At 45.8% G+C, this 27,794-nt stretch overlaps 2 long non-coding RNA genes across 2 annotated transcripts; one reads left to right on the top strand and one right to left on the bottom strand.

Moving 5' to 3' along the window:
• Positions 1-3,663: 3,663 nt before the first annotated feature.
• On the bottom strand, positions 3,664-21,498 carry LOC125343685. The gene is made up of 3 exons (XR_007209367.1): positions 21,486-21,498; positions 13,788-13,795; positions 3,664-3,778 (listed from the first exon to the last, which is right to left on the bottom strand). It is a non-coding gene; the product is annotated as an uncharacterized LOC125343685 (long non-coding RNA).
• LOC125343684 lies at positions 11,789-18,572 on the top strand. The gene is made up of 4 exons (XR_007209366.1): positions 11,789-11,893; positions 13,735-13,741; positions 16,790-16,795; positions 18,559-18,572. It is a non-coding gene; the product is annotated as an uncharacterized LOC125343684 (long non-coding RNA).
• Positions 21,499-27,794: the final 6,296 nt, after the last annotated feature.

The following is a 27,794-nucleotide window of genomic DNA, read 5'->3' as shown; positions in this document are numbered from 1 at the left end:
CGCCTCTGTGGGAATAGGCCAGGTGTGTATTGGGAAGTAGATCTCACAGAAATTACAAATATTTGCTAGTTTTTGTAGACACCTTTTCAGGATGGGTTGAAGCCTATCCAACAAAGCATGAGACTGCGAATGTAGTGGCTAAGAAGATCCTGGAAGAAATCCTACCCAGGTATGGCTTCCCATCCACCATTGGGTCAGACAACGGACCAGCCTTCATCTCAAAAGTAAGTCAGGGAATAGCCGCTGCACTTGGGATGGATTAGAAATTGCATTGTGCTTATAGACCCCAGAGTTCAGGACAGGTAGAGAGAATGAATCGGACTCTAAAAGAGACCTTAACTAAATTGGCCTTAGAGACTGGCGCAGACTGGTTGTCACTTCTTCCTTTTGCTCTGCTTAGAGGAAGAAATTCTCCCTATCAGCTTGGCTTCAATTGCTTGCTGATTTGGATGATGCTGAATTTTTGTGTAAAGTCGATTGCAGCTCGTGCACAAGAAAATGTGACCCCAACTTAAGGCATTATATGATTCCGCTTCTGTCCCTAACCCCCATTTGTTCAGACCAGGGGACTGGGTGTTCGTCCGAAGGCATAACCCCAAATCCTTAGAACCACGGTGGAAGGGACCCTAGACGGCATCGCCACTTGGGTTCATTGCTCCCACGCCAGGCCAGCTGACCCCTTTGCCCTGGACGACGACTACCGTGGTGGAACATGGGAGGTCTCCAAGCACCCGACTCAGCCGCTTCGCCTTCGCCTCAAGAAAAGAAAGTTAAACTGAACATTGTTATAATTTTCTTTTTGCCTTCTTTCCTTACTACCCTGGCTAGTGTTGATGTTATTTTGGCAGCTCACTCCAAAGTGAGGTGACCCCCTTATTTTAGGTAGTTTGGGGCTTGCTCAGGAATACGGGTATAGCCACCCGACCCTTAGAGCACAGCTGAGAAGTTTATGTATTATTTTGTTGCTTACATTTGGATACTATACAGCTAATGGTAAGTCTATATAGCTGAAAGTTAATTTTCAGTTTGCAGTAATCCTGCAGTCCCTTGGTAGACTAAGGTTATAGGTTCCTGGCTAGGTAAGGTCAACGCCCCTGAGTCAGCCAGAAGAAGCTACAGAAGATGGATGATATTCACCCATCAGCCCCCCTTTAAAACCGAGGGACCAGAGTTGTTTTTGGGAAGATGAGGCAGGATAAACTAGAGGCATGCAAAACAGAGGTACAGAGACTGTACGTGTGAGAAATGGTGACAGGCCCTTTGGTTACTACTTTGGGTCCTATTGGCCCATGCCTTATCTCTATATCATCCCCTAGACATGCAAGCCATTGAAATGGACAGAATGGAGCCATGATTGGCTCCCAAGGTACCAAAAAGAAAAAGGGGGAAATGAAGTGCCAGACTTTGAAGTCAGGCCCCATTTTACCACATGAACCCCATTTTACCACACGAACCCCACTTTACCACGTGAACCCCACTTTACCACGCGAACCTGAGATAAGCAGGCCCTGTGAGCAGACCCAGGACAAGCCCATTAGGGCCCAGTCAGTGTAGAACTCTAATGACTGGGAATGCTTAACTCTAACTGCCCCCAGAATGCCTCGAGCCCTGAGCCAATCAGATTTGTACCTGTATCCTAATCTTGCTTGCTTGAACACCTGATTGTTGTAACTTTGTTCTTTGCCTTTATAAGCTCTCTGTAATCACAGCTCGGGGCTTCCTCCTAACCTCCGCTGTGTCGGTTGGTAGGACGAGGCCCGAGTTGCAGCTCACTTAAATAAAGCCTTGCCTTGCTTTTGCATTTCGGAATGTCTGAGTCTCGGTGGTCTTCTTGGTGGTGGTTTCGCGACTTAGCATAACAGTATTTATCCTCATTGGTCTGTGCCTTAGAATTATATTTTATGAATATGTAACAATGTATCTATTTGCTCAATCTATCAATGGATATATGAATATATTGAAAAGATATCCCTTGGTTGACAGAATCTTCTTTCAGGAATGCAAGGCTGCTTTTGTTTTCAATTTGGAGAGTTGAGTTTTGAACCCAGGGTCTTGCATGTTAGGCAAGAGCTCTCCCTTTGAGCTAGATCCTGAGGCATTAGTTTTATGAGTAAAAATCTCACTACGTAGCACAGGCTGCCCTGAACTCTCAATCCATCTGCCTCTTACTCATGAGTACTGGAATTATAGTTATATGTCAGGAAGCTTGGCATAAGGTGATTTTATCAATCAAAAATGAATCATGGGAGCTGGGTACCGGTGTTTCATGCCTGTAATCCAACCTATTTAGGAAACGGATACCTGAGGATCACAATTCAAAGCCAGTAGAGGCAGGAAAGTCTGTGAGAGTCTAAACTCCAGTAAAGAAGGAAGTACAGCTGTGGCTCCAGTGGCAGGGCACTGGCCTTGAAGAAGAGTTCAGAGACAGCACGCAGACACTGAGTTAAAGCGACAGTCCTGGCACAACAAAAAAAAAATATCGTTAATCATGAGATAGTATCAAATTATCAAATACCAAGAAACATTAGAAAATTTTTGATAGATGATTTTTTTCAAAGTGTCACAGCCAAACATCTTCAAAGAAACTTGGAAAAGCCCATAGCCCTAGAGAAGTAAACTATATACACTAAGTGGCAACTCTTTAACTCCAAAAACACTTGACTTGTGCTGAACAAACACAGCCAGGGTTAATTTTTCACAAATTTCATTGACTGCTGCTCTATTTGGGAAGCCTTGGGGCTTTTGCACTGCTACGACTCCAATCCGGCCTTCTCAAATGTCTCAGGACATTTTGCACGCCCCCTCAGGTCTGCACACACAGAAAAGCACACCAGTTTTAACACAGTACCAGAAGGAAGCCGCACATGCGCCAAGGCTCAGTCAATGCACCCGCCCCCATGTGTACCAGTACAACCCCCTCCCCCGTAGCCCCGCCTCCGCGAGGGTGCACTTCCGGCGACGCCTGAGTGCTGACACTCCCACAGCCAGCCAAGCCCCGCGAAGCCCAGCTGAGCCGCGCGCCAGCAGCCTGCAGCAATGGAGGGTCGCATGAAGCTGATGAAGATCATCATGGGCTGGCCCTTGTGGCGCCAGACACGGCGCTGGAAGAACCCGATCCCCTTCCCCGAGATGTTTGACGGCGACACGGAGCGGCTGCCCGAGTTCATCGTGCAGACCGGCTCCTACATGCTGGTGGACGAGCACACCTTCTCGAGCGACGAACTCAAGGTGACGTTCCTCATCACCCGCCTCAAGGGCCCGGCCCTGCTCTGGGTCATCTCCTACATCCAGAGGGACAGCCCGCTGCTCAGCGATTACAAGGGCTTCCTGGAGGAGATGAAGCGGGTGTTTGGATGGGAGGAGGATGAGGACTTCTAGGCGGCGGGGGCTGCGGGGAGGGGGTGCCACGCCATGGCACGGTGGCACGGGCGCCGCCCTGCCTCCCCGCGCGCCCGCGCGCCCGCGCGCCCTCCCGCCGTCCCTCCGCCCCTCGGCCCCTCGGCCCCTCGGCCCCTCCGTCCCTGGCTGAGTGCAGTCCCGTGGAGTCGCCGCGATCTCGGTGCCGTGCGCGCTGCTGTCCCCTCCCGTGTCGCGCTTGCCTTTGTTCCAGGAATAGCGCTGCTGCAGCCTCCCGCGGCTGTGTGTGGCCCTGGCCCTCGCTGAGCTGCGCCCCGCGCCGCCCGCGCCGGCAGCCCAGCCCCCTCTGCCGTGCACATCTGGACGCTGTCCGGGGCTCAGGCCGCGGCGAGCTGCCTGCGGGCCTAGGAGAACACACAGCCTCCCGCCGCGCTCACCTGCCGCTGCCGCACCGCCACCTCCTCCAGCCTACCTGCGCTGCCTCTGCCATCACCGCCAGCCACCCGCGCCACCACCCACCTCCACTGCCGCTCTCACCGCTCTCGACTCCCCTCCCCGCAGACGCACCCGAGCTGACACAGCCCAAGGACACCGATTCACACAGCTGGCCCAGCCCACCGGGGACAGCCAGCCTGTCACCTTCACCTGCAGCCGGACACAGCCCCTCCTGACCCTCAGACTCTTCTTGTGTTCCTGGCAGCCACACCCAGGCTCTCATTTTCTCCTGTGGAAAAGTTCCACACCCTCCAATCCACTTGTATTCAGAATCTACAGGTGTCTCTCTTGATGTGTGTGTGCTTTTTCTTTAACACAGTAAACCCTGGACCACTTCTGCTCTTCTACACTGCCTGTACAATATCCTTTCCTTTCTTTCAATAAATATCAGACACTATTTAAAATGGAATGTAGTTTTCAAGTGTATAGCTCCTTTCCCTCCCTGGTCCTGCAAATGCAACCACCAATTTCTGGATTCAGGTTTAGATTAGGCTCTGGCTGGAGGACTAGGTTGTTGGTGGTAACAAATATTTTAGACAGAGTATTTTATTCTTGTGAGCATGGGGATAAAACAATTACAACCATTCACTTTCAGTTGCTGAATATACTAGTTCAGATTGTTTACAACCCTCTTAGAATCTGGATTATTGTTATTATCATTATTATTATTTCTGTCGGGTTATGGGAGAAGTAATCCAGGAAGCTTCTTTCAAATGGTTTCCTCCTTTCCAAAAAGGATTTAAAAGCACAACTCCCTAATTGATATGCCAATTAGAGAGGACAACCCTCTTAGAATCTGGATTATTGTTATTATCATTATTATTATTTCTGTCGGGTTATGGGAGAAGTAATCCAGGAAGCTTCTTTCAAATGGTTTCCTCCTTTCCAAAAAGAATTTAAAAGCACAGCTCCCTAATTGATATGCCAATTAGAGAGGAATGCCACCCGGACTGAATATCTGTTACAGTTATTTAACCAGTTACTTGGGGAATTAATGGAAGATAAAACTTTATTTAAAAAGCAGTTATAGTTTTTGATAATGTAGAGAGAAATGAGGGATGGAATGGGTACTTTAGGCAGGAAGCCAATTAATAACCTGCATCTCCAGAAACTAGATGATAAATTTCCATTATAAAGTTACTCCCTAAGGCTTAACAGCCTTTAATGACTCAAATAAAAAGCCTGATTCTTGGCAATTGTCCAACAAAGTTAAATGTCCTAACTCACATAATACCCTGGTGCACTTCAAAGATAATTAAAACCAAAAGATGTAGTACTGTAGTGGTCCTGGGTATGGAAACCCTACCTGAAGCCATCCAGTGTTAAATGGTCAGTCTTCTAATAACTGGCATATCTGTTAGGAAATTGATCTTGATCTGATTTTCATGGAGGTGGCTCAAGCCTGTAATCCTAGCTACTCAGGAGGCTGATATCTGAGGATCACAGTTTGAAGCCAGCCAAGACAGAAAAGTTCCTGTGAGATTTATCTCCAATGAACCATTCAAAAAAGGGAAGTGGTACTGTGGCTCAAGTGGTAGAGTGCTAGCCTTGAGCCAAAGAAGCCAGGGACAGTGACCAGGCCCTGAGTTCAAGCCCCATGACTGACAAAAAGATATGAGAAGCATTATCGAAAAATATTTCCTTACTCTCACAAGCGTTAAGAGCATAATCCCCAAACATTTCCTGATGAATGCCTAAGTTTTCTTTAACCAGAGATTTAATGAGGAACCATTAGTTTTAGACACCTCTGAAAAAGGAAAGCATATGAAGATAATGAGGGGTATGGAGGTAATGCCAAAGGAAGTACTAATTTACATGTATCGGTGGTTGCTAACCCGAGGACAAAATTGCACACTCTTGGGCAGAATAAAGGTCATGATTTTTTTTTTTTGCACTGAGGTCAACCCTGGACATTGCATTTGTCAGGAAAGTGCTTTGCTACTCAACTACATCCCAGCCCCATTGTTCCCTAATGTATCTCTAATAGGTACTGTCTTAAGTCTATATTGGTGCAAAAAGCTGCTATACCTTAACTATTTAAATATCTAAGTAATGTCACATGAGCCTCAAATGGCATGTAAGCCAACACTGTTTTGATGGTGAAAACGTATGCAGCGTGACATTGTAGTGTACACCTGTGTTCCTAGCACTGGAGAAACTGAAGCCTTCTGGGCTAAGCTGGGCACATAGTTAATTTGAGGCCACTCCAAGATAATTTAGTGAGATCATGACTCCAAATAAATAACACACTGTACTCTGACTTATTTCCAATTTGGATGAATTTTCCACAATATGGGAAAAGGTACAGCAAGGCTAAGCTTAGCTAATTTATGAAGGTGCTTGAGTATATGGCTGGAAAACCGAAATGGACTGATCACACTAAAAGGAACACCAATATTACACAGCCAATTCTTAGACTTCCCTACTCTCTGTTTCAGGGAGATGAGAACATTCCTTGGCTTTCTTTCCTTTTTTTTGTGGGTGTGTTTGCCTATTGTAGTACTTTAACTCCAGGTGTGAGTGCACTCCCTGGGCTCTTTTGATAGCACTCTATCACCTGAGCCACAGTTCCACTTCTAGCTGTGTTGATGCTTAATTGGAGATAAGAGTCTCATAGTCTTTCCTGCCAGGGATTCAAACCATGATCCTCAAATCTCATCATTACAAATGTAAGCCACAAGCACCCAGATGGCTTTCTATTTTTTTTTAATTATACATAGTCTTTTGCAGTGTGAAGTTCATCAATAGCCTGTGGTAATAACCATTCAGTGATATAATCTGTATAATTACTACTTCTTTGGGACCTCTCAAATTTGTCAGATTGCTTACCAGCAAATTTTCTTCCCTTGATATTATTCTAGCTCAGTGTTCATCACTGGGGAATGTTTTCACAATTGCACCTCTACTTCACAGGGCTTTTTACTATTTCCTTTGCAATCAGTGAAGTAGTTCTCATTTCTAGCCATTCGACAAATAAGCTCCATGTCCTATTTTGCAATGTGCTTCTCTGTATGTGAGTAGTGGGGGGGGGGGGGTGCTGGAGCTTGAACTCAGAGCATGGGAACTGTCCCTGAGCTTTGTGATCAAGGCTAATGTTCTACCACTTGAGCCATAACTCTACTTCTGGTTAATTGGAGATAAGAGTCTCATGGACTTTCCTGCCCAGTCTGGCTTTTTAATGGTGATCCTCAGATCTCAGCCTCCTGAGTAGCTATGACTACAGTGTGAGCCACTGGCATCCAGCTTGCTATATCTGTATTTTTAGATAGGGTTTTGCTTTTCACTCAGGCTTACCTATAGCATGATCTTCCTATTTACAATCCCTGCTTTAGTTGGGATGATACACATATGACACCACACTCAGCTACTGACTGATGGTCTCATAAACTTTTTGCCAGGGCTAGCCTCGAGTGGTAATCCTTCCATTATCTGCCTTTAGATTAGACAGGATTACAGGTATGAACCACAAATGCCTCGCTGGAGTGAGGTTTTTACAGACCAAAATAATTTGTATTATATATGTACATTAAGGGATCTATCCTAAACCTCAAAAAATGTGTTTACTTGTACTGTTAGCCTTCCATTCCAAGATACAGAATGAGCACAAGTGCAGTCTTAAACCAGAGGCCCAGCTGGGCACTGGTAGCTCTTAAACTATTCAAAAAGAGCCTGAAGTGATACTGTGGCTCAAGGACAGCACCCAGGCACCGAGTTCAAGCCAGAGGATTGGCAAAAGAGAAAAGAAAGAAAACAACCAGAGGCCCAAATTAATAGTCTTTCTAGCCTTAAGGACAAGGTCTCCTTTTGATCATGTGACAATATGATATTGTAATGTGTCAACTGAGTCACAGCCATCCTTTGCCTGGCCAGGTGCTGGGGGCTGTTGTTTTCGCAGACATCTGGAGCCTAGCTAAGAGATTGGGGGCTGTTCACCCAGCACCAAGGCCTAGAGGTGAGACAAGCCAGCCTTTGAATTGCAGCCGCCTGGCTCTGTGGGTAGAGTCAGGAGGGCCCTGCTCTGGAGAATATGTAGATACCTTGTGTTGTTTAGCCCCAAGGGAGCTCAGCACCTTGTGCAGGGTTTCTGTCCAATGCTTGGCTGAGGCTTGCTCTCCACCCAGCATGGGACCTTTGTAATTGGCCAGACTGCAGACCACTAGCATCCCAATAAAGACTCCAAAATTCAGACTTTCAAGATATGGCTTCTCTATTTTCTCATGGCTGGTTTTATATCTGATTTAAGGTATATTTCACCTCACAACAATATTAGCTGCCTTAGGGCAGAAACAGCCATAGCAGGGAAGAAAATAGGTTCTAGACTCAGTTGGGCACTGCGGCAGAGTCTGAAGTCCATAGGCAGGATAGGTGCAAGGGAAAGAGAATGCAGGAAAGGGACCCAGAGAAATGAGAAACAATAGAACAGAGTTTACAACTATGTGTGGGCACCAGTTAAGAAGATGGGAGCTGGGAATATGTCCTACTGGTAGAATGCTTGCCTCATATACATGAAGCCCTGGGTTCGATTCCTCAGCACCACATACATAGAAAGAGCCGGAAGTGGCGCTGTGGCTCAAGTGGTAGAGTGCTAGCCTTGAGCAAAAAGAAGCCAGGGACAGTGCTCAGGCCCTGAGTCCAAGCCCCAGGACTGGCAAAAAAAGAAGAAAATGTTGACGAAGAGACTGGGGGTCAGTGGAGAAGGTGGTTTAACCACTAGAAGGGCCCAAAGGGACAGCGTTGAAGTGCAGTTATAGGCCGGCAGCTATGGATGTAGACTAGCTGTGGATATAGACCATGCATTCCTCTGAACCACAATCTCCATCATCCAGATGCCAGATTTTACTCCAGCCTGGGCTACATTGAAAGATCCTAGCTCATAACAACAAATAGTGAGTAATGTCAACAAAACCATCCTTTATATCTTTCCAGGAAAGTATCAAAGTCCAGGTACTTTTAGTTTAGGATATGAAATTTACAGTGATGGTGGTAAGATTCAGGGATGATTGCCCTTACCACATATTCTTTACTGTTCATAGTTATTTTCCCCCATACTATTAAATATTTATTTGGGGATCACAATGGACTTTCATCTTACCTACTTTATTTCATTGAATATGTGAGCTACCTTTTGCCCTTTCAATTCCTGCTCCCCCCAATTTTCATTTTAGGCTCCTGCAGAGGTCCCTGGAGAAGGAGTCTTTGCATCTGGGACTTACAGCACTTCTCTTGGCTATTTCAGGTCCTTCCAGGCTCCTATGGGATAAGCAGACAACAGATACTTGCAATAGGTCCGTTGGGATTTCCTGCCTTATTCCTATTCCATCTCCATCTCAGGGCTGATTCTATGGGAGAGGTACACTTGGGAAACTACATAAAGAAGGAAACGGTGCTTGTTCATCAGCACATACTGCCAGAATTTTCTAAGGTCTGGGTGACACCATACCATTCCAAAGCTGCTACAAAATTTCTGGAAGATTATCTTTTTTTCTTTTCTGGTCCTGGGGCTTGAACTCAGGGCTTGGGCTCTGTCTCTGAACGTCCCTGTGCTCAAATCTAGTGCTCTATCACTTGAGCCACAGTGTCACTTCTGGCTTTTTTGGAGTATATTGGAGATAGACTCCCACAAGTGTAGACCAGAGAAAATTTCTAATACAGCTATAACAGCAGGAAGAAAATTATACTGGCATTGTTCTTGAGAATGGTAGGAGAATATCAACATTGCTCAAAGGATATCCTCTTCCCTCTCGTACAGATATGTGTTACCATACCTGGCTCAAGTAATTTGAATATTCCCTCTGATTTCACACTTGGATCTGTGATAGTGCAAATGACAAGTTACTGATTTTACACCATCTCTAGGAATAAATAGATATAGAAGTTTTCCTGTAGATATTGCACCTCTGGCTCCCTATAGAATTCCAGCAACTGCCAGATCCAAAACATAGGTTCAGGGAAATGGAGGAAAAGATGACCATGAAGTGATATCTCAAAATATTGCTTACTGAGCAATTAATTCTAATTACCACCATGGGGCAAGAAATGAGTTTAACCTAAGTGAAACATGATTAAGCTCCTGTTATTTTCCTCAACCACTGCTATTATAAGTTCAAATTAATCCAAAGCATACTTAAGTGGGTTACAAGAAAATAGAGAAAAGGGCACATTCCGAGGGTAGAACACAACGAAGTCAGGAAGCACTTAAGCAGTTTTGATATAGGATCCAGAAATGTCTTCACTAAGTGTGTACAGGGATTCTGTGTGTGTGTGTGTGTGTGTGTGTGTGTGTGTGTGTGTGTGTCTGTGCGCATGCGTGCATGTGCGTGTGCCAGTCTTGGGGCTTGAACTCAGAGACTGGGCACTGTCCCTGAGTTTGTTTGTTTTTGCTCAAGGCAAATGTTCTACCATTGGTGCCACAGCTCCACTTCTAACATTTTGGTGGTTAATAAAAGACAGAAGTCTCAGGAACTTCCCTGCCTGGGCTAGTTTTGAACTGCAATCCAAACATCTCTGCCTCCTGAGTAGCTAGGATTCCAGTTGTGAACCACAGGGGCCAGGCTATCTTTTGACAGGAATTAATGTAAACAGTCAAACACTCATAATCCTATATCTTTTAGACAGAGGATAAAAAAGCATTTATACAAGCAAACAGTCAAATCACTTGCATCCAGGCACAGGATCTAGTGTTCCCTCAAGGAATAACTGTATGAACAGCAAAATATTCCTTATTCAAGTGAAAAGAACGAATGCATGTGAAAAACTTTTGTAACATATTCATCAATTGTATGTTCTGGAAAATCCAAACAAATATTAGGGAATAAGGCAGACCAGGTGAAGTGCTATATTATAACCAAGGGGTTATAATCTCATTTTAGGCTTAATGGGCTCTACAGGGAGGGTTAACTTTTCCACTGACAGGTGATGTACTGGAGGCATCTTAACACAGTAACTTTTGAAGATTAAAATGTAGAGAAATAAAAAGTAATGCTTTTACTTTTCTTACCCATGAGGGAAGGCTGAAATTTGTATGTAAACTAATAACCAATATTCTGCATTTATCTTTCCAACGTAAGATAAATGTAACTGTTCTTACTGAAACATCTATGGCATTCTACTATTCCTTGAATAATGAATTAAATAAATAACCTCTGACGGGGGTCACCAACAAATATATAGGATTTATGGTTTTTATCATCTAGATGGAATGCTTTCAGACTGGATTTTATGAAACAGGCACTTTTCTCCAAAAGCATCTAATGTAACTTCTGACCTGGCCATGGTAAAAATTGTGTTAAGGACTTTAGGTTCCTAAAAGTGACTAGATTAGAATATTCTTTACTGGTCCTTTGGGTGGCTGCCAGTAAAGTCTCCACCCCAATGACCATCTAAGTACTTAGTCTTCTGTTTGGCAATATAAGAATTAATATCAGGGGGCTGGGGATATGGCCTAGTGGCAAGAGTGCTCGCCTCCTACAAATGAGACTGGCCAAAAAGAAAAAGAAAAGAATTAATATCAGGGGCTGGGAATGTGGCTTAGTGGTAGAGTGCTTGCCAAGCATGCAAGAAGGCCTGGGTTTGATTCCTCAGCACCACATACACAGAAAAAGCTGGAAGTGGTGCTGTGGATCAAGTGGTAGAGTGCTAGCCTTGAGCAAAAGAAGCTCAGGGACAGTGCTCAGGCACAGAGTCCAAGCTCAATATCAGAGAGGGAGTGACAGGACATTCAGCCCTCCATCCAGAAATGGGTAGTGTCCTGTGCAGGATCACTGACAGGTAGGAGCCATACAGTTAGTTGAAAACTCCATTTGTTTTTTAAGTAGTATCTGTTATTTATTGAAAGAAAGAAAAAGGCTTTTGCACAGGAAGTGTAGAAAAGCTCCAGGGAATACAGGGGTGAGTATGTTGAAAAAAAAAGCACACACATCAGAGAGGCAGCTGTAGATTCTGAACACATACACAAGTGGGGGTGTGGGTGGAGGGGGGGCTGTTCCACAGGAGAAAATGAGAGCCTGGGTGTGGCTGCCAGGAACACGAGAAGAGTCTGAGGGTCAGGAGGGGCTGTGTCCGGCTGCAGGTGAAGGTGACAGGCTGGCTGTCCCCGGTGGGCTGGGCCAGCTGTGTGAATCGGTGTCCTTGGGCTGTGTCAGCGCGGGTGCGTCTGCGGGGAGGGGAGTCCAGAGCGGTGAGAGCGGCAGTGGAGGTGGGTGGTGGCGCGGGTGGCTGGCGGTGATGGCAGAGGCAGCGCAGGTAGGCTGGAGGAGGTGGCGGTGCGGCAGCGGCAGGTGAGCGCGGCGGGAGGCTGTGTGTTCTCCTAGGCCCGCAGGCAGCTCGCCGCGGCCTGAGCCCCGGACAGCGTCCAGATGTGCACGGCAGAGGGGGCTGGGCTGCCGGCGCGGGCGGCGCGGGGCGCAGCTCAGCGAGGGCCAGGGCCACACACAGCCGCGGGAGGCTGCAGCAGCGCTATTCCTGGAACAAAGGCAAGCGCGACACGGGAGGGGACAGCAGCGCGCACGGCACCGAGATCGCGGCGACTCCACGGGACTGCACTCAGCCAGGGACGGAGGGGCCGAGGGGCCGAGGGGCCGAGGGGCGGAGGGACGGCGGGAGGGCGCGCGGGCGCGCGGGCGCGCGGGGAGGCAGGGCGGCGCCCGTGCCACCGTGCCATGGCGTGGCACCCCCTCCCCGCAGCCCCCGCCGCCTAGAAGTCCTCATCCTCCTCCCATCCAAACACCCGCTTCATCTCCTCCAGGAAGCCCTTGTAATCGCTGAGCAGCGGGCTGTCCCTCTGGATGTAGGAGATGACCCAGAGCAGGGCCGGGCCCTTGAGGCGGGTGATGAGGAACGTCACCTTGAGTTCGTCGCTCGAGAAGGTGTGCTCGTCCACCAGCATGTAGGAGCCGGTCTGCACGATGAACTCGGGCAGCCGCTCCGTGTCGCCGTCAAACATCTCGGGGAAGGGGATCGGGTTCTTCCAGCGCCGTGTCTGGCGCCACAAGGGCCAGCCCATGATGATCTTCATCAGCTTCATGCGACCCTCCATTGCTGCAGGCTGCTGGCGCGCGGCTCAGCTGGGCTTCGCGGGGCTTGGCTGGCTGTGGGAGTGTCAGCACTCAGGCGTCGCCGGAAGTGCACCCTCGCGGAGGCGGGGCCAGGAGCGGGAACTGAATGGCTTGTCCTTGTGTGGGCGTGCCCATGGGCAGAGCTCCTGCGCATGCGCGAGCTCCTTCCTCCCTCACCCCCCCCACCCCCCACCACCCTTCATCTGGTTGGCCTTTACTCTGACTTAAAATGGCTAGTGCGCAGGCGTGTCACTGAGCCCAGGCTGACTAACACACTGTGGGGGGAGTCTTACTTTCTCTGATTGGTGAGGTCACAAAACGGAAGGGCGGGGCCACAGATTTTCGAGTTGGGTAAAGGCGAGCAGCTTGAGGGGCCCTGTGGCTAATTGGAGTGGGTGGTGATGGAGGAGGCTGTTGCAGGGGCAGAGGGGCAGTCTTTGTTCGGGAAGGTGTGGAGTTCCCTGCCACACCCCTGCTGCCCACTCAGACCTTGCATATTCCTTAGTGGATGCCACTCTGGATGCCACTTGGGTCATCTGCAATACCCTCGTTTTCTCGCTTTTTCCTGCATCTTTGGGTGTTCAGTACTAGCTCCTAAGCTGCAGATGTGGGTGTCTTCTCTGTTAGCATTATGGGGATAACATTAAGAAAAGCCCTCCAGATTCGAACTGTTTTTTCACACCTACAATCCTACCTATTCAGGAGGCTGAGATCTGAAGATCATTGTTTGAGGGCAGCTTGGACAGGAAAGCCCAATTCATCACTATAAAGCTGGAGGTAGAGCTGTGGCTCAAGTGGTACAGTACCAGCCTTGAGCAAAAAAGCTCAGAGTCTGAGTTCAAGCCCCAGGACACACACACACACACACACACACACACACACACACAGCCCTCCAGTATTAGCAACCGTAATATAATACATCCATAAAGAACTATGTGTAGTCCATGTAGGGAAGGCTTAATGTTCTTCTGTGGAGGAGGTATTACTGCTGTTTGAACTCAAGAGCTCATGTTTCACACAGAAATACACTACCACTTGAGCCCTCAGCCCTTAGAAATGTCTTAGTTTCTATATCATTTTCTTTGTCATTTATATGGTAGATTTGTTTTGTTTACATACAACACTGCTACGAGATATCATAACACAAAGTAATCATTATTTGAACAAATTTTCAAGCTTTATACGCCACCTAATAGCTATACTATGTCAATGGTTTTTAATATTAAAAATGATCAAAATGCAGGTGATCTATGAATGCAAATATTTTTCAATACTAGCTACATGGGAGGTGGAGTAGGAGGATTGACACCCGAGGGCAAAATTTTAGGGAGATCTCATGTTAATAAATAAGACAGGAGTGGTTCCATGTGCCTTTTTTATCTGTCTACACAGAACATGGTAGATCATGCTCTAGGCCATTCCTCGGCAAAACTACACTATCTGAAAAGTAACCTAAAGCAGAGTTCAAGGTATGGATTTGTGATAGAGTGCTTGCCTGGCAAAGGCAAGTCTCTGATTTCAAGTGACAACATTGCCTAAATAAATAAATACTAACCTGAAGCCCAAAAAGCTGGAGACGAGACGGCAGATTCAGAGTGCTTGCCTAGCAAGCCCTTAGTGCTTTCATTATTTGCGGAACAGAGTCTTGCTTTGTTGCTTGGGCCAGCCCGGGCTTCAGTCATCCTACTTATACATCTCTTCAAAATGAGATGATGATAGGTGCATGCAACCATTCCCACCTCTTTATTGATTGAAATAAGGAGCTCACAAACTTTTTGACAGGGCTGATCTCAGATTCCCAAGTTCCTCGGATTATAGGCGTGAGCCACAACCTCTACCTCTGTCTGTGTAATTTCTCATGGTAGACCCAGGGGATCTGTATTAAAAATCTGGATGCTGGTCACTCGTGCCTGTAATCCTAGCTGCTCAACAGGCTGAGATCTTTGGATTGAGGCTGAGATATGAGAATTGCAGTTACACACCAGCCTGCACAGGAAAGTCTGTGAGACTATCTCCAGAAAACTACTCAGAAAAAGCTGGAAATGAAGCTGTGGCTCAAGTGATAGAGTTCTAGCCTTGAGAAAAGGAATCTCAGGGACAGCGACCAGGTCCTGACTTCAAGCCTCAGAACTGGCACCAAATAATCATTATTAAATTAAATTATATTGAATTAAATAATTATAAATAATAATAATAATCGTTTGACGAATAAAGAGAATTTTGAATGATGTTAGCACAAAGCCATTATATGTCTGAGGAATGTTAATTAGTTTGATCATTATACATTATATACAGGTCTCAAAACATCACACGGTACCCTATAAGTATGTACAATTATGTATCTATTTAAAATAAAAATGATCATTACTTAGGGCTTATATGGAAGTTTATTACTGGGGCCAAGTCTCCTATGAGAGAGGTAGCAATAGAGAGGTAGCAATAGTGCATCTACACTTTATCCAGTTGGTAGCTTGTAACTCTGGGGCAAGAGGGGAGGCAGGTAAGTCTGGGTGGTGAATGGGAGTGCCCAACTGTATCTCTAGGGTAGGGAGTTCAGGTCTGGGTGGAGCTGGGGGCTAGTGGGAGGGGCTGAGGACCTAAAGTGGGAGAAATGCTAACATTCCCCATTTTTTGGTTAATGATAGTAACTACAGGTACCAGGCTGGGAGTATGAGCATAGGTCATTTCTTCTGGAACTACTTCCTGCTGTAAAGGGGTGAATTAGTCAGGGGTCACTGATTTGCCATTCGATCCAGTACCGTCCAAGTATTTGCTTGACAGTTTGGTTGGTAAAGGTCCTCATGAGAATAGTTATCTAAAATTCAAGGCATAATTAGTAAAAGGCAAAAGTTGTTGCTAGGGGTCCCAGGAGAGGAATAAGCCAGGGAGGGAATGATTCCCAGAAAGGGCAAAATGATCATTTTTTAAATAATTTAAGCCTCACACCAGTGGCTCACACCTGTAATCTTTTTTTTTTTTTTTGCCATTCCTGGGTTTCAAACTCAGGACTTGAGCACTGTCCCTGGCTTCTTTATGCTCAAGGCTAACACTCTACCACTTGAGCCACAGAACCACTCCTGGCTTTTTCTGTTTATGTGGTGCTGAAGAATTGAAACCCTGGGCTTCATGCATTCTAGGCAAGCACTCTACCACTAAGCCACATTTCCAGCCCCTCTTATGTACTCTTGTGACCAAGATCTTGAGAATCTTATTCCAGCTCAGGCAGAAAAGCTCATCAGACCCCCATCTCCAAAACAACCAGCATAAAGCCAAGCTGGAGGAATGGCACTAGTTGTTGAGTGCCAGCAGAATAAATTGGGGGAACATGCCAGCTCTTAACCACCAGCCACAAGAAAGGATCTTCAAATTTCTCAGTGCATGGTACTCCTCCGTTTCGACTTGCATGGCCACAAAAATGTATTCATGTATTTATAAACAGAATTATGGTGAAGGGCAGCCAGGAATTCAATAATTCAGCTTGAAGCAAATACAGGAGATTGACCTTCACCCATCAATTTCCCTTCAGATTAAGGGACCAAAGTCATTTTAGGAGAAAATAGGGCTGAGAATGTAGCTTAGTGGGGCTGAGAATGTGGCTTAGTGGTAGAGTGCTTTCCTTACATGCATGAAGCCTTGGTTTCAATTCCTCAGTATCACATAAGCAAAAAAGGCCAGAAGTGGTGCTGTGGCTCAAGTAGTGATGTGCCAGTCTTAAGCAAAAGAAGCTCAGGGACAGGGCCCAGGCTCTGCGTTCAAGCCCTAGGACTGGCAAAAGAAAATAATGCAAGCGGCTGGGAAGATGGCCTAGTGGCAAGAGTGTTTGCCTTGTATTCATGAAGCCCTGGGTTCGATTCCTCAGCACCACATATATAGAAAACGGTCAGGGGTCTGTGGCTCAAGTGGCAGAGTGCTAGCCTTGAGCAAAAAGAAGCCAGGGACAGTGCTCAGGCCCTGAGTCCAAGCCCCAGGACTGGCACCAAAAATAAAATAAAAAATAAATAAGGCAAGATAGACTAGGGAAAATGAGGCCTGGTGAAGGCAACTCAGAAACAAGCAAAGTATTTAGAAACATAGCACAATCACTGCTTCTAAGATAAACAACTGGATGCATCCTTTATCTGAAGGATTAGCATTTGTTTTATTGTAGGATGCATTCTTTCCTGGAAGGAATACCCAAACTACAGCCAGGAACTCACCAAATATAACACATAGAGCCAAGACAAAAACACCTGTGTGTGCATAACTTTATCAGAAAAATACCCCTGATGTCAAACAGCTCTGTTTCTCCCTTTGACAGCATCGGCACTCTGATAGATTATGCTTCTGTCATTCTGGTTGGCTGTTTCTCTGCAGGCCTGCTGGCCTGCTTGGTTACTTACTAAAGCTCTGCCATGTTTTCTTACCATGATGAAATGTTCAGAAATTCTTATTCTGCAATTCAACTCAAGGACTCCAAGTGAAGAAGAGTCCCTGCTTTTACAGGGAAACTTCCCAAACTCTCACTTGGATGCCAGAAGTGCTACACCTTGATACTAAGATATAGAATATCCATCATGAAATACAAGGACCCCAAGGTGTCTTGCATAACTGGAGATTTGTGACTTTAACCATTTACTAAGGACGAACACATCTGTAGAAGTGATCCTTCTGGATACTACATGAAGGCCTCATCTATGTGAGGGTCATAGAGATGTTGAGGGAAATCTGACCCTAAGGATAAGGATGAAGAGAAGGAGGGCAGGAGTATGGCCAACCTATTCTTCAGTTTCTTCCTCCACACACAGGACTTCAGTGGAGACACAGTACCATGATTTGCTCCCAGGTGACAGGATACCAAAGTTTCAGTCCCAAGAGGAATGTAGAGGGCCTCGGTAGAGCTGGGGACCAGCCTGGTCCTCGGGGAGGTTTCCAGCACATTCAAACCTCAGTACAAACAAAGCTGTCTTCCCAAACCCGAAAGAATGTGGGTGGATAGATTTCTCTGTATTCTAAGTGTTTTCCCCTTCTTTGCTTTTTCTTAAAATTGAGTTGCTGCTTCTAAATGTGGCTAGTGAGCAGCACACTAACGAGGTGCAGAGGAGGTAGAATGAGTGGTAGTGGTTTCCATGGAAAAAAAGCACTGAGTGGTGCTTTTGATTTGTGTATTACCATGGCAACACCTATTTATCCAGCCCTCCTAATTGCCAGGTGATTTTGTAAGAGAGAGCATTTAATCTCCATGGCAGCCTGCAGGAAGATGTTGAGCTTTTCATTGTTTCAGTCATGAGTTGGAGGCTCCCGGGATCTTGTTAAATGACAGAGCTGCTATATTTAGTAATAAAAGTTTTGTCCATGAGTACCTGCAGGACAACTGCTGCCTTTTAGATGCCGCTCTGAACCTTAATAATAAGGGATAAAGCTGATAGCTAACAAAGAGGAAGATCTATTTACTCTCTCGCTCCACATGCCAAACGCTGTACTGGGTGGAAGGACCCCTCTCCAGGTCTATGTCAATGTAGCTTTACAAAGAGAGGCTTTCTAAATGTAGTCATGTGAACATGAAGTCATGCAGGATCAGGATGGACCCTAAATCCAATATGACCCATGTGCTCAAAAAACAAAAGTCACAGAGACACAGAGACATGATGATGTGACAATCACTAGAAGCTGGAAGGAGTAAGGAGGGACCCCACCTAGAGGCTTGGAGATTGGTGCCCCACAGGCACCTTGACTTCAGCTCTGTTCTCCAGAACTCAGAGCACGCACTGGCATTACTGTAAGTCACAGGGGGGGGTTGCAGTCGTTCCTTACCTCAGCCCTAGGAAACCAGCACAGGCACGAGTAGGCAGAATGCTTCTTTATTTCTGTGCATTATGTCATTGGCTCCTCATGGAACCCTGTGACTATTAATCAATTTTCAAATGAGGAAGTTGAAGCGCCGAGAATGAGGGACCTGACCAAATTCACCCAGCTCACAACCCAAAAAGCCAGGATTCGCGCTTCACCAAGCTCTATGCCTTCTTCCAGCACCTTCTCAGACTGCACTGCAGCTACACTAAAACATGGGCTGACCGTCTCCCAGCCCTTACTGGGCTTCTGAAAAGTCCTTTGAGGCTTCCTGGGATGTTAGCTCCCCAGTTGTATTTTCAAATTATGGTTACAGTGAGTATAGGAATCAAAAGCACCCAGTGCCTCTGGAGTTTGTAGTTGCTTATAGTCCTGGACCTTGTGTTAATTTTGAAACATATATATCTCATCCTGCTGGTTGAATTTTTTTACAGAGAAGTAATTATCCCAGAGCTGGTGGTGAACTGCTCCATGCCCCCCCTTCATCCTGTGCTAATGAGAATCATGACATCTGCTGGTGACTTCCTTGAATTACATCGGAAGCCTGGCGGGCGGGGGGACGGGGGCGGGGGGGCGGGGGGACGGGGGGGGGGGGCGGTGGGCAGTGCTGCCAGGACCTTCAACAAGAGGCAGAATTCACTGGGCCACAGTTTTGGTGGAAGGATAAGAGGAAAGGCCAGAGGTATAGACCTAGGGAGAGAGGAAGGGAGGAACCAACGCGACGCTGCAGAGCCTCCCGTCTAACCATTCTGCTGCAATTCCCAAGGTGGAGTGACACTGTATTCAATCTGCCATCAGGAAACTAGGGAAGCCAGCCGTGGGGCGGAACCTGACCAGCCTCTGAGCTCCCAGGGCACTGATCACCTGTGCGCTCCCAGGGGCCAAGGCCTGGAGCAGAGGGAAAGGGGAGACTGGACAAGGCTCGTCACACCTGTCTGAAGAGAGGATGTCATCACATGGCCATGATCCTCACCTGTGAAGAATCTGGAACTTTCTCTGGGCACACTTTCAGAACATCAATGCCATCCCGTTCCTCCCACCCCCAGCACTGTGTGCACATCCTCTGGGGGGGGGGGGTCCTTGTTGCCTGTGCCCAACCACATCTTGCTAATATATGTGATTTGAGAAGAGAGCACAGGTGTCTAGGAAGTAGAGAAAACATCTTGCATTTCTGCTAGTGTGGGCTGTCAGGCCCTTCTGATTTAACTTCGCCCTGAAGGTAGCCATGTTGCCCATTTCCCAGACAACTTCCGTGGTGGTGGGAGATGTCACATCTTGGCTGGTGGAGCCTTCTCACAACCCTTGACAACTTCTCTATACCTGTATGTGCCCTGTAAGCTCCTCCTTGAAGTAGCCCACTGGGGAGGTTTTGCCCAGGCCCTATTTTAGGGTTCATTGTGGACGGGGATCACAAAAGGCCCAGAAACAAGCAGTGCCATCATAGAGTGGGATTAATATCAGGATTTGAGATATAGAAGGAATATACTGCTGACATTTGCATTTGTAGTTTTATTTCAGCTAGTTATTCCAGAGGTTGCTGGAGTAATGTTTCTTAGTGTTTTTGCCACTGTGGTTGTCAGATTGTAAAATCCTTTCCAGGAATACATAGTCAAAACAAGATGTGGGTAGGGTTCTTCTTGAGTTTCTAAGAATTGTTTTTTTTGCTTTTTGTTTTGTTTTTGTTGGTTGTGGGGCTTGAATTCAGGGCCTTGTCCTTGTCCCTGAGCTCTTTTGCTCAAGGGTAGTGCATAGACTTTGAGCCATAGTTCTACTTCTGTTTTTTTGAGTGGATAATTGGAGATAATAGTCTCACAGAGACTTTTCTGCCCAAGCTGATTTCAAACCATGCTCCTCAGATCTCAGCCTCCTGAGTAGCTAGGATTACAGGCATGAGCCAGGTGCCCAGCCTGTTTGGGGGACTTTTTTTTTTTTAAATAAAGTAAAACAGTCTTCCTGCCAGACAAAAGGGAGTCCATGATATAATGGAACAGGTTAAGGTAATTTCCCTTGGTGGCCTTACACCTACCACAAATATCTCTCTTCAGATTACCACTCTTCAGTCTTAATTCCTAGGTGTTATTCACATAGTTTCTCCTTGAACATGTAAGGCAGACTTTGACTCAGGGTCTTTGCACACAGGCTATCTTTCTGGAGAGTAGGATATCCTTGAAGACTGCTCATCTGTTGCTTCCTAGAGATGTTGACCCAGGCCACCCAATTTGAAAATGCAGTCCATCTCCTAGAATCACTCTTGTTATTTTCCTGTTATGTTCATTACCTTTCAATCTATCGTGAATATTACTATTGGTTTTGCTTTTCTCCCTTGAGATGGCTATACTTTACACCATTCCCCACATGCAGTGAGAAAATTACCATTATTGGGACAAGCTAACTGCCTATTTTGTTCACTAATCCCAGGTTCCCCAAGCTATTTCTCTAGTTCCTAATCAGGACTCAACAGATGTTACCTAAGTGAATGAATAAATGTGATATGTGTAGCAATCAGAATAATTACTAAAGTGGTAAGTATTAGTGTTGGTCATCAAAGAAATTCTGAGATAAACCTGGGCTCTGCTGGTTCCCGCCTTGAATCCTAGCCACTCAGGAGACTGAGATCTGGGGTATACAGCTCTAAGGAAACACTGGGCAGGGAGGTTCTTAAGGCTCCTATTTCCAATTAACCCATCAACAAGCCAAAGTGGAGCTGTGGCTCAGGTGGTAGAGCCCAGCTTTGAGCAAAAGACTCTCAGGGACAGCACCAAAGCCTGGAATTCAAAGCCCAGTACCCCATCCCTTAAAAAGAATTCTAAGATAAATTACTGCGATAAATTCCGTCTTTGGAAGGAATCTTAGTACAAGACAGGTACTGGGCCTCTATAAAATGTGATATGCTCACAGAAGTGACCTAGGATCCCTGCTGAACAGTAGTGACCATCCACTGGATGGCTGATCTATGCTAAGTATCATAATTGGACTTTTTTATTTGCACAGCTTAGGAGCAAGTTTGTGCCATATCTTCCTAATTTAATTTCTGAGCCTATAGAGTGGCTCCACCCCAAATCAAAGCCACTCAGCAAAGTTCAGGCGTCTCCAAAAAAGCCAGAAGTGAAGCTGTGACTCAAGTAGTAGAGCACTAGCAAAAAAGTTCAGGGAGACAGGAGTTGAGGGCTCGTGCCTGTACTTCTAGCTACTCAGGAAGCTGTTGAGATCTGAGGCTCATGGTGCAAAACAAGTCCATGCAGGAAAGTCTGAGACTTATCTCCAACTACCCAACAAAAAAGCTGGAAGTAGAGCTATGCCTCAAGTGGTAGAGTGCTAGCCTTGAGCAAAAGAGGCTCTAGACAATGCCTAGGCCCTAAGGTTAAGCCACAGGGTCTACGCATGAGAGGGGAGGAGGGGGAGGGTGGAAGGGGGAGGGGGGTGAATTTATCTGTGTCTGTGCATGCGGGCGCGCATGCCTGCACTACCAGCCAAAAGAAAGGAGTCATAGTTCCCTGCCTACCACACCTCATTGGCTATAGGAGATCACATGACTACTGGCAGCATCCTCATTGGCTCTCTGGGAGGAAAGGCGGGCTCAGTATCCTGTGAGGTGCAGGGTCCCTGTGTGTCACAGAGGCTGAGGGCGAGGCCTGGAGGCCCCACCCTAAGTGAAACTTGTGACGTTGGAACCTCAGACGGAAGAGGTGTCGTGCATGCGTTGTCTGTGAGGCGCGGTCACACCCCCGTTGTCTGTGAGGTGCGGGATCCACCCAGGCCTATGATGACAGAACCATGCTTCGGCTTCTGAGACAGATTCTCACGTTATTCCAAAACAGGGTGGATAGTAAGGAGGGGCGACAGAATCTGCTGCAAGGTATGCCTCCGCTCATCCTCCCATCCCGCACGCATCCTATCGGCTCTCCAAAGGCTCCTAAGACTCCAAACCGCATTCACCTCAGTCCCTAGGCCACGGGAGGGAAGAGTGTGAGGGGCGGGGCTCGGCCATCCAGAATGTCCTCGAGTGTTAGGCCGCCATCTATCCATGCCCCAACCCCCTTAGTTGGGCCTAAGTGGGAAGGTTTTTTGGACCAATAAACAGAAGTTGTGTCACAAAATGCCTGGTAGGCTCCAACCTTTTCTGTTTCTGAGAGAAATAAAATGCTCCAACTTGGCATGAAATTTATGTGTGTTCAAAGCCAAGTGGGCAGATCACACATCTGCTATGCATGGGAAAACAGGAGTGATGTTTAACTGGTTCTCTGTGTTGCCCTGCCCCTGGTCTAGCCCCAAGGAGACCCTTGGAGGAGCTAAAGAAAGACCTGCACAGAGAGGGAAGAGGTCAGAGCATTTTCTGGGTCACTGATCTGAATTATAGTTGTTTTTTAAATTAAAAAAACAACAACACCAAAAAACGCGGAGTTGGTTTTCTTGTTGTTTTGTAGTTTGGCTTGGCTTATTTTGTTGTTGTTGTTTTTGGATTTTTTATTCAGTATGAGGCTTGAACTTGGGGCCTGAGCACTGTTCCGGATCTTCTTTATGTTCAAGGCTACTGCACTACCAGAATTATAGTAGTTCTGATTTGTGTCTAGGATTTGTATGTGCCCTGCAGGGGACTAAAGCCTGCACGTCATGTCATTAATTCAGTCTAAGAAGAGCAGTCCTAGCACTGCCAAGTCAGGGCAATAGGGAAGAAAGACACACGGCAATGTTGTGTGAATTTATACTCCACACTTGGGATCAAGGGTCATGCCTTGATTACCCATTAGAGGGGATTCAGAGTCTTCTGGAGAGTTGTGGGAAGAGATTATTTCCCTGTGCTCAGCACTGTTCTCAGTAGGGACAATAGGATCTCAGTAAGATCTTCCCTCCTAGCTAAGAAGAAGAGTATGGACCCCAGAGGAGGTGGCTGGGTCTTAGCAAAGTTCATCTGGGAATGCCATTTTTTGTGTTTAGCTGAAATCTCTCATGGCAGCTCCTTCACTACTTCTTTTGTCCACTGGGAATAGAGACTTTTGACAAATTTTCATGAGCTAAGTGGCCATTGTCTCCTCTGTCCATCTTCTTTCTCTTATGATAGGATGTAACCAACACGTTTAACCTATGTTATCAATTTATCAGATTTTCATTTTTCCCCTTTTTTCATCTTTTTGTTTGTTTCTGTTTTTGTTTGTTTTGGGTGCCAGTTCTGGGGCAAAAGAGTGGGCACTGGCCCTCAGCTTTTTGTTCAAGGCTAGCACCCTACTTCTAAAACCACACCCCCACTTCCAGCTCTTTGGGTGATTTATTGGAGGTAAGAGTCTGATGGGCTTTCCTGCCTTGGCTAGCTTTGAACCGTGATCCCCAGGTCTCAACATCCTGAGTAGCTAATATTACAGGTATGAGCCATAGGTTTCTGGCTATCAGATTTTCTTGTCTTTTTTTTTTTTTTTTTTTTTTTGTCGGTCATGGTGCTTGAATTTTGTCCTGGGCACTGTCCCTGAGCTTTTTGCTCAGAGCTAGCAGTCTACAACTTGGAGCCACAGCCAGTGCCACTTCTGGTTTTCTAGTGGTTGATTGGAGATATGAGTTTCATGGACTTTCCTGCCTAGGCTGGCTTTGGACTACAATTCTCAGATATCAGCCTCCTGAGTAGCTAGGATTACAGGCGTGAGTCAACAGTGCCCAATTGATTTTCTTGCTTTTTATTTTCACAATGTAATATAGACTTCCTAGCCATTCTTCTAATCCACCTAATTGTTGAGTAGGCAGCTGTGGCACTGTGGTTCAGAGCTTCGGTTCTGCAGTCCTACTGTTTGGGATCCCAGAACACTACTTAACACTTTCGCTTGTTCAGAAAAATCAAACTCCTTGGTGATTAGATTTAAAACCCTGATACTGGGGCTGGGAATGTGACTTAGTGGCAGAGTGCTTACCTAGCATGCATGAAGCCCTGGGTTTGATTCCTTAGTACCACATAAACAGAAAAAGGCAGAAGTGGTGCTGTGGTTCAAGTGGTAGAGTGCTAGCTTTGAGGAAAAGAAGCTCAGTAACAGTGCCCAGGCCCTGAGTTCAAGCTCCAGAAATGAAAAAACAAAAACCTTGCAGTACTATGTCTCTTGAAATATAGCACCTGCTGCTTTCCATTATGTTAGTGTGTAAATGGAATAGCTGTGTAATAATAATGATCTATAAGGGTATGAAGGGTTGCAATCAGTGGTAGAGCACTGGCCTAGTATGTGCAAGGCCCTGGCTCCATCATTAGCTTTGCAAGGAAACAAATCCTAGTCCTTTAAAGACTCTCCATACACAGATTTGATGATAAAACACTTATACTCTAGATTGTGCAAAACATTTAAAGTTCAAAGCAGCCAAAGATATTTACAGTTCAAAGAAGCCAACCTGTAGGCTAATTTTCATAAAAGAAATCAGGCAGATATTGTTACGGATCATGTTTTACAGAGAAGACAGGGTCAGAGAAGTTAAAGAATTTGCTTGGAGTTACATAGATGGTCAGTGTTGGAGCTGTGATTGTTTTGTTTTTGCCAGTCCTGGGGCTTGAACTCAGGACTTGAGCACTGTCCCTGGCTTCTTTCTCTGCTCAAGGCCAGCACTCTACCACTTGAGCCACAGCGCCACTTCCAGCTTTTTCTCCATATGTGGTGCTGAGGAATAGAAGAACCCAGGGCTTCATGTATACGAGGTGAGCACTCTACCACTAGGCCTTATTCCCAGCCCTGGAGCTGTGATTGTAACCTAGGCAATATAGCTTCCCACATTTTGCCGTTAACCATAGTCCTCCAACTGCCTATGGTTTGAAAACACTGGTATACCAATAAAAGGCACCACCAGCATCCTCTACAAGTCACCATTATGTTGTACTGTCTGTGTCATCTGCATCTCAAATTGGAACCATTCCATTTCTAGAAATAGATAACTATTTATGATTATCTTCCCTGGTAGGATTACTTTGTGATGAGTGTTTGGTTTTGATATCAATTTGTGGAAACACTTGTTTACCCATTCCATAGGGGACAGAAAATCAAAAACTACGCAAGGATTTGTGACAACTATCGGTAGTGTTAACTTCCTGGATGAGCCCGTTTACTTCATTGTTTATGTGACTGCAAATGTGCCTCTGAACGTTGGACAAAAATTTACTGCATTTGTGGGAGAAGATGAAACATCTCCAAGACCAAAGACAATCGAAGTAAGACTAGTGTGAGTTTGGGGGCAGTCCTTTTCCTGGTGACTTTCAGTCTTGCTTTTTTATTTCAATCCAGTCTCTCTGTGTGATGTACAATAGAGGTAATGAAATTTGAAGTCCTACTCCCCTGAAGCTGTACATTATTTTCTGACATTTGTTGTGAGTTCTGATTTTTGTTTCTTTGTTTGAGATATATTCTAAGTATGTTGCTCTTGCTGTCCTAAATGTTAAGGTCTGAAGCAATTATCCTGCCTCAACCTCTTGATTTGTTGGGACTATAGGCATGTAAACTAATACATCCCCTACAGAAAACAATCTGGAGTTTCCTCAAAAAATTAAAAATAACATTTCCACGTGATCTGGCTTTCTCAGCCCTGGGTATGTATCTGGAATAAATGAAGTCATCACACAAAAATGATACCTGCATACTTGTAATTTTTGCCAGTCCTGGGGCTTGAACTCAGAGCCTGAGCACTGTCCCTGGTTTCTTTTTGCTCAAGGCTAGCACTCTGCCACTTGAGCCACAGCGCCACTTACTATATATGTGGTGCTGAGGAATTGAACCCAGGGCTTCATGCATGGTAGGCAAGCAGTCTACCACTAAGGCTATATTCCCAGCCCCATACTTGTAAATTTGCAGCTGTATTCATAATAGCTAAAATATGACAGAGAAATGACTAAAGAAATGTGGTATAGTTGGGCGCCAGTGGGTCATACTTACAATCCTAGCTTCTCAGGATTCTCAGATCTGAGGATTGAGGCTTGAAGCCAGCTTTATCAAGAGAGCCAGTGAGATACCTACTTCCAATTAACTACCAAAAAAAAAAAAGCCTTAACTGGCACTGTCGCTCAACTGGTAGAATGCTAATCTTGAGAAAGAAAAGCTTAAGTATAGGGCCTAGGCCCTGAGTTCAATCCTAAGGACCAGCACACAAAAAATGTTGTATACAGTAGAGTATTAGTCCACCATTAAACATAAAATATTTTTTTTTGCCAGTCCTGGGGCTTGAACTCAGGGCCTGAGCACTGTCCCTGGCTTCTTTCTGCTCAAGGCTAGCACTCTGCCACTTGAGCCACAGCGCCACTTCTGGCCATTTTCAATATATGTGGTGCTGGGGAATCGAACCCAGGTCTTCATGTATACAAGTCAAGCACTCTTGCCCCTAGGCCATATTCCCAGCCCTGAACATAAAATCTTGATGCTTTTAATAAAATAGATGAAAATGAAGGACATCATATTAAATGAAATAAGCCAGAAAGGCTAGTTTTGCATGTCTTCCCTCATGTGTAGACACGAACTGACTTGATGGCAGAAAAGGGATTACAAGATATTGGAAAGGGCATTGGGGGACACAGAGGAATCATCTGAGAGAGAACAGTGGAGAACCTGCTTCATGCATAATATATGCCTTGAGTATAGAACATAGTATAATATATAGAGCTACTATAGTGAATCCTAATAACTTAAACAACTAATGTGTTAATAATTGTAAGGAACAAGTCTAGAAGTCAGAGAAAATACTGAAATGTGGTTAATAGTTGTCTTTAGGTAATGGGTAACCATTTTCTGCCTTGTGCTTATCTTTTTCTCCTTTTTCCATGATGACATGAATTATTTGTATACTTTAGAAGCTTAAGATAAGAAAATTTCACATTTCAAAAAACAAAAAGATTTCTTTCTTTTTTGGGAGGTGGGGGCAGTACTGGTGTTTGGACTCTGGGCCTAGGCACTGTCCTTGAGCTTCTTTTGCTCAAGGCTAGTGCACTTTACCTCTTGAGCTGTAGCACCACTTCCAGCTTTTTTGTTGATGTGGTACTGAGGAATCAAAGCCAGGGTTTCATACATGCTAGGCAAGCACTCTACCACTAAGCCACACTCCCAGCCCCAACAAAAAGCT

The sequence above is a fragment of the Perognathus longimembris genome, chromosome 28 (assembly GCF_023159225.1).
Source record: "Perognathus longimembris pacificus isolate PPM17 chromosome 28, ASM2315922v1, whole genome shotgun sequence".
Lineage (NCBI taxonomy): Eukaryota > Metazoa > Chordata > Mammalia > Rodentia > Heteromyidae > Perognathus > Perognathus longimembris.
Note: the sequence above shows the minus strand (reverse complement) of the source record. Positions and strands in the feature narration are given on the sequence as shown.